Source organism: Silurus meridionalis, chromosome 15 (genome assembly GCF_014805685.1).
Source record: "Silurus meridionalis isolate SWU-2019-XX chromosome 15, ASM1480568v1, whole genome shotgun sequence".
Lineage (NCBI taxonomy): Eukaryota > Metazoa > Chordata > Actinopteri > Siluriformes > Siluridae > Silurus > Silurus meridionalis.
The window spans coordinates 160,001-167,500 of NC_060898.1; the positions used below are offsets into that span (position 1 = coordinate 160,001).

At 37.6% G+C, this 7,500-nt stretch overlaps 1 protein-coding gene across 1 annotated transcript in view; it reads right to left on the reverse strand.

Moving 5' to 3' along the window:
* Positions 1-6,200: 6,200 nt before the first annotated feature.
* Positions 6,201-7,500, reverse strand: part of galnt10 (UDP-N-acetyl-alpha-D-galactosamine:polypeptide N-acetylgalactosaminyltransferase 10 (GalNAc-T10)) — an 8,564-nt gene continuing 7,264 nt past the window's right edge. Inside the window, exons 12-13 of the mRNA XM_046867295.1 lie at positions 7,435-7,500; positions 6,201-7,200 (exon numbers count right to left, since the gene is read on the reverse strand). The exon at positions 7,435-7,500 is cut by the window's right edge and continues 537 nt beyond it. The gene's annotated coding sequence lies outside the window, so the exon portion shown is untranslated. The remainder of the gene's footprint in view (positions 7,201-7,434) is intronic.

The window sequence follows — 7,500 nt, forward strand, 5'->3', positions numbered from 1 at the left end:
CCTCACAGTGTAGTTATTAATCCTCACAGTGTAGTTATTAATCCTCACAGTGTAGTTATTAAACCCCTCACAGTGTAGTTATTAAACCCCTCACAGTGTAGTTATTAAACCCCTCACAGTGTAGTTATTAATCCTCACAGTGTAGTTATTAATCCCCTCACAGTGTAGTTATTAAACCCCTCACAGTGTAGTTATTAATCCCTCACAGTGTAGTTATTAATCCCTCACAGTGTAGTTATTAAACCCCTCACAGTGTAGTTATTAATCCCCTCACAGTGTGGTTATTAATCCTCACAGTGTAGTTATTAACCCCTCACAGTGTAGTTATTAAACCCCTCACAGTGTAGTTATTAAACCCCTCACAGTGTAGTTATTAAACCCCTCACAGTGTAGTTATTAATCCCCTCACAGTGTAGTTATTAAACCCCTCACAGTGTAGGTATTAATCCCCTCACAGTGTAGTTATTAATCCCCTCACAGTGTAGTTATTAAACCCCTCACAGTGTAGTTATTAATCCCCTCACAGTGTAGTTATTAATCCCTCACAGTGTAGTTATTAAACCCCTCACAGTGGAGTTATTAATCCAATCACAGTGTAGTTATTAATCCCTCACAGTGTAGTTATTAATCCAATCACAGTGTAGTTATTAATCCCCTCACAGTGTAGTTATTAAACCCCTCACAGAGTGTAGTTATTAATCCCCTCACAGTGTAGTTATTAATCCCCTCACAGTGTAGTTATTAATCCAATTACAGTGTAGTTATTAATCCAATCACAGTGGAGTTATTAATCCCCTCACAGTGTAGTTATTAAACCCCTCACAGTGTAGTTATTAATCCCCTCACAGTGTAGTTATTAATCCAATCACAGTGTAGTTATTAAAACCCTCACAGTGTAGTTATTAAACCCCTCACAGTGGAGTTATTAATCCAATCACAGTGTAGTTATTAATCCAATCACAGTGTAGTTATTAATCCCCTCACAGTGTAGGTATTAATCCCCTCACAGTGTAGGTATTAATCCCCTCACAGTGTAGTTATTAATCCCCTCACAGTGTAATTATTAAACCCCTCACAGTGTAGTTATTAATCCCCTCACAGTGTAGTTATTAAACCCCTCACAGTGTAGTTATTAAACCCCTCACATTGTAGTTATTAATCCCCTCACAGTGTAGTTATTAAACCCCTCACAGTGTAGGTATTAATCCCCTCACAGTGTAGTTATTAATCCCCTCACAGTGTAGTTATTAAACCCCTCACAGTGTAGTTATTAATCCCCTCACAGTGTAGTTATTAATCCCCTCATAGTGTAGTTATTAAACCCCTCACAGTGTAGTTATTAATCCAATCACAGTGTAGTTATTAATCCAATCACAGTGTAGTTATTAAACCCCTCACAGTGTAGTTATTAAACCCCTCACAGTGTAGTTATTAATCCAATCACAGTGTAGTTATTAATCCAATCACAGTGTAGTTATTAAACCCCTCACAGTGTAGTTATTAATCCCCTCACAGTGTAGGTATTAATCCCCTCACAGTGTAGGTATTAATCCCCTCACAGTGTAGTTATTAATCCCCTCACAGTGTAGTTATTAAACCCCTCACAGTGTAGTTATTAAACCCCTCACAGTGTAGTTATTAAACCCCTCACATTGTAGGTATTAATCCCCTCACAGTGTAGTTATTAAACCCCTCACAGTGTAGGTATTAATCCCTCACAGTGTAGTTATTAATCCTCACAGTGTAGTTATTAAACCCCTCACAGTGTAGTTATTAATCCCCTCACAGTGTAGTTATTAATCCCCTCATAGTGTAGTTATTAAACCCCTCACAGTGGAGTTATTAATCCAATCACAGTGTAGTTATTAATCCCCTCACAGTGTAGTTATTAATCCAATCACAGTGTAGTTATTAATCCCCTCACAGTGTAGTTATTAAACCCCTCACAGAGTGTAGTTATTAAACCCCTCACAGTGTAGTTATTAATCCCCTCACAGTGTAGTTATTAATCCCCTTGCAGTGTAGTTATTAATCTAATCACAGTGTAGTTATTAATTCCCTCACAGTGTAGGTTTTAATCCCCTCACAGTGTAGTTATTAATCCCCTCACTGTGTAGTTATTAATCCCCTCAGTGTAGTTATTAATCCCCTCACAGTGTAGTTGATAATTCCCACACAGTGTAGTTATTAATCCCCTCACAGTGTAGTTATTAATCCCCTCACAGTGTAGTTATTAATCCAATCACAGTGTAGTTATTAATCCCCTCACAGAGTAGTTATTAATTCCCTCACAGTGTAGTTATTAATCCAATCACAGTGTAGTTATTAATCCCATCACACTGTAGTTATTAATCCAATTACAGTGTAGTTATTAATCCCCTCACAGTGTAGTTATTAATCCTCTCACAGTGTAGTTATTAAACCCCTCACAGTGTAGTTATTAATCCCCTCACAGTGTAGTTATTAATCCCCTGACAGTGTAGTTATTAATCCAATCACAGTGTAGTTATTAATCCCCTCACAGTGTAGTTATTAATCCAAACACAGTGTAGTTATTAATCCCCTCACAGTGTAGTTATCAATCCTCTCACAGTGTAGTTATTAATCCCTGCACAGTGTAGTTATTAATTCCCTCACAGTGTAGTTAGTAATCCCCTCACAGTGTAGTTATTAAACCCCTCAGTGTAGTTATTAATCCAATCACAGTGTAGTTATTAACCCCCTTTACAGTGTAGTTATTAATCCAATCACAGTGTAGTTATTAATCCCCTCACAGTGTAGTTATTAATCCAATCACAGTGTAGTTATTAATCCTCGTACAGTGTAGTTATTAATCCCCTCACAGTGTAGTTATTAATTCCCTCACAATGTAGTTATTAATCCCCTCACAGTGTAGTTATTAATCCCCACACTGTGTAGTTATTAATCCAATCACAGTGTAGTTATTAATCCCCTCACAGTGTAGTTATTAATCCCCTCACAGTGTAGTTATTAGTTCCCTCACAGTGTAGTTATTAATCTAATCACAGTGTAGTTATTAAACCCCTCAGTGTAGTTATTAATCCCCTCACAGTGTAGTTATTAATCCCCTCACAGTGTAGTTATTAATCCCCTCACAGTGTAGTTATTAATTCCCTCACAGTGTAGTTATTAATCCAATCACAGTGTAGTTATTAATCCCGTCACACTGTAGTTATTAATCCAATCACAGTGTAGTTATTAAACCCCTCAGTGTAGTTATTAATCCTCTCACAGTGTAGTTATTAAACCCCTCACAGTGTAGTTATTAATCCCCTCACAGTGTAGTTATTAATCCCCTTACAGTGTAGTTATTAATCCAATTACAGTGTGGTTATTAATCCCCTCACAGTGTAGTTATCAATCCTCTCACAGTGTAGTTATTAATCCCTGCACAGTGTAGTTATTAATCCCCTTACAGTGTAGTTATTAATCCCCTCACAGTGTAGTTATTAATCCCCTCACAGTGTAGTTATTAAACCCCTCACAGTGTAGTTATTAATCCAATCACAGTGTAGTTATTAATCCCCTCACAGTGTAGTTATTAATCCTCTCACAGTGTAGTTATTAATCCCCTCACAGTGTAGTTATGAATTCCCTCACAGTGTAGTTATTAATCCTGTCACAGTGTAGTTATTAATCCAATCACAGTGTAGTTATTAATCCCTTACAGTGTAGTTATTAATCCCCTCCCAGTGTAGTTATTAATCTTCTCAGTGTAGTTATTAATCCCCTCACAGTGTAGTTATTAATCCAATCACAGTGTAGTTATTAATCCTCTTACAGTGTAGTTATTAATCCCCTCACAGTGTAGTTATTAATTCCCTCACAATGTAGTTATTAATTCCCTCACAGTGTAGTTATTAAACCCCTCAGTGTAGTTATTAATCCCCTCACAGTGTAGTTATTAAACCCCTCACAGTGTAGTTATTAATCCTTCACAGTGTAGTTATTAATCCCCTCACAGTGTAGTTATTAATCTTCTCAGTGTAGTTATTAATCCCCTCACAGTGTAGTTATTAATCCAATCACAGTGTAGTTATTAATCCATCACAGTGTAGTTATTAATCTTCTCAGTGTAGTTATTAATCCCCTCACAGTGTAGTTATTAATCCAATCACAGTGTAGTTAATAAACTCCTCATACCCTCACAGTGTAGTTATTAATCCCCTCACAGTGTAGTTATTAATTCCCTCACAATGTAGTTATTAATCCCCTCACAGTGTAGTTATTAATAGCCACACAGTGTAGTTATTAATCCAATCACAGTGTAGTTATTAATCCCCTCACAGTGTAGTTATTAGTTCCCTCACAGTGTAGTTATTAATCTAATCACTGTGTAGTTATTAATCTAATCACAGTGTAGTTATTAAACCCCTCAGTGTAGTTATTAATCCCCTCACAGTGTAGTTATTAATCCCCTCACAGTGTAGTTATTAATCCCGTCACAGTGTAGTTATTGATCTCCTCACACCCCTCACAGTGTAGTTATTAATCCCCTCACAGGGTTGTTATTAAACCCCTCAGTGTAGTTATTAATCCCCTCACAGTGTAGTTATTGATCCCATCACACCCCTCACAATGTAGTTATTAAACCCCTCAGTGTAGTTATTGAACCCTTCAGTGTAGTTATTGAACCCTTCAGTGTAGTTATTAAACCCCCAGTGTAGTTATTGAACCCTTCAGTGTAGTTATTAAACTTCTCATACCCTTACATTGTAGTTTTTAAAATTCTCATTCCCTCAGTGTAGTTACTAAACCCCTCAGAGTGTAGTTATTAATCCCCTCAGTGTAGTTATTAATCCCCTCACAGTGTATTTATTAATCCCCTCAGTGTAGTTATTAAACCCCTCACAGTGTAGTTATTTATCCCATCACAGTGTAGTTATTAATCCAATCACAGTGTAGTTACTAAACCCTTCACAGTGTAGTTATTTATCCCCTCACAGTATAGTTATTATTCACCTCACAGTGTAGTTATTAAACCCCTCAGTGTTGTTATTAATCCCCCCACAGTGTTGTTATTAATCCCCTCACACTCTCAGTGTAGTTATTAAACCCCTCAGTGTAGTTAGTAAACCCCTCACAGTGTAGTTATTAAACCCCTCAGTGTAGTTATTAAACCCCTCACAGTGTAGTTATCAATCCTCACAGTGTAGTTTTTAAAACCCTCATCCCCTCACAGTGTAGTTACTAAATCCCACAAGTGTAGTTAATAAACTCCTCATACCCTCACAGTGTAGTTACTAAACCCCACACAGTGTAGTTATTAAACTCCTCATACCCTCACAGTGTAGTTATTAAACCCCTCAGTGTAGTTATTAAACTCCTCATCCCCTCACAGTGTAGTTTTTAAAACCCTCATCCCCTCACAGTGTAGTTACTAAATCCCACACAGTGTAGTTAATAAACTCCTCATACCCTCACAGTGTAGTTACTAAACCCCACACAGTGTAGTTATTTATCCCCTCACAGTATAGTTATTATTCACCTCACAGTGTAGTTATTAAACCCCTCAGTGTTGTTATTAATCCCCCCACAGTGTTGTTATTAATCCCCTCACACTCTCAGTGTAGTTATTAAACCCCTCAGTGTAGTTAGTAAACCCCTCACAGTGTAGTTATTAAACCCCTCAGTGTAGTTATTAAACTCCTCATATCCTCACAGTGTAGTTTTTAAAACCCTCATCCCCTCACAGTGTAGTTACTAAATCCCACAAGTGTAGTTAATAAACTCCTCATACCCTCACAGTGTAGTTACTAAACCCCACACAGTGTAGTTATTAAACTCATCATACCCTCACAGTGTAGTTATTAAGCCCCTCACAGTGTAGTTATTTAAGCCTTCACATTGTAGTTATTAAAACCCTCTGTGTAGTTACTAAACCCCACACAGTGTAGTTATTAAACTCCTCATACCCTCACAGTGTAGTTATTAAAGCCTTCACAGTGTAGTTATTAAAACCCTCACAGTGTGCTCAGGGGCATTACTGTCACACGTGGTGGAATCCGGTATACCGTAAAACATGCTTCTGAAACATCTGAAATACCCCAGTAAAACACACTTCTGTAATACCCCACTAAACCACGGACACCAGCACTTAAACCCTGCCTAAGAACACAGACCACCAGGGGGCGATAGACTAACGACCCCCCCCCCAAATAATTGAGAGACAATATATATATATTTTTTTATATGTTATAATTTGCTTTTGATCTTCAGTACTGAAATAGATTTACATTTTCTGTAGAAAAATACATAATTTCTTCTGGGATTTGTGACACGTTCAAGTGTAAAAGTTTCAGAGGCCTCATTGCTGTGTGCTTTAGAAATCATAAATCCTCTCACTTTTTACAAAGAGTAATGAAGAAAATTAAAGTATAAATTGTTAATTTACAAAATAGAAATGTATCAAACTGTTAATTCAATAAATTCATTTATAATTTCAATCAATATGTTCATTAAGTTGATCAGGATCCTCAGGTTGCTCCCCACACCTGGAGCAGTTCAGCAATAAAATAAATCAATTATAATTTTAACCACTCCTGAAGTTTAATTTTATGGAAGAAGTTTGGATTTGATAAGATTTAAACTGAATACAATTTTAGAGATGTGATTAATTATAAATCATTGTGTAATAAAGTGTTAATAACAAACTAATAATAATAAAAACCCTGAAGCATGAAGAAGAGTGCAAATATTAATCTTCATAAAGATTAGTGATGCTGCATTACTAAATATTCATCTTCATCAAAATGTGGTGTCTCTCTCTCTCTCTCTCTCACACACACACACACACACACACACACACACACACACACACACACACACACACACACACAGAGTTTTATTTGGCTCTGTTCCACTCAGGACTCAGGATTAGGACTCTGGTGTTTAGGTAGTGAGGGTGTTTTGGTGGAGGTTTGTGGAGGTAAAATCAGATGGTGTATGAGTGAGGAGATGGTGTACTCCTATGAGTGAGGAGCAGAAAGTGCTGTAATCAGTAAACGGGTGAAAGAATACAGAGCGTGTTTTCTCACTCCATTACAGGAAGAAAAGATCCATTTCATATCAAGGCACTGAGTTCACTCTTAACAGTATGAGTGCTTACAACCTCACCTCACAACATCTCCTCACAACCTCACAACATCTCCTCACAACCTCACAACATCTCCTCACAACCTTACCTCACATCTCCCCACAACCTCATCTCACAACCTCACAACATCTCCTCACAACCTCACCTCAAAACCTCACAACATCTCCTCACAACCTCACAACATCTCCTCACAACCTCACAACATCTCCTCACAACCTCACCTCACAAACTCACAACATCTCGTCACAACCTCACATCATCTCCTCACAACCTCACAACATCTCACAACCTCAACTCACCTCACAACCACTCACAACCTCACAACATCTCCTCACAACCTCACCTCACATCTCCTCACAACCTCACCTCACAACATCTTCTCA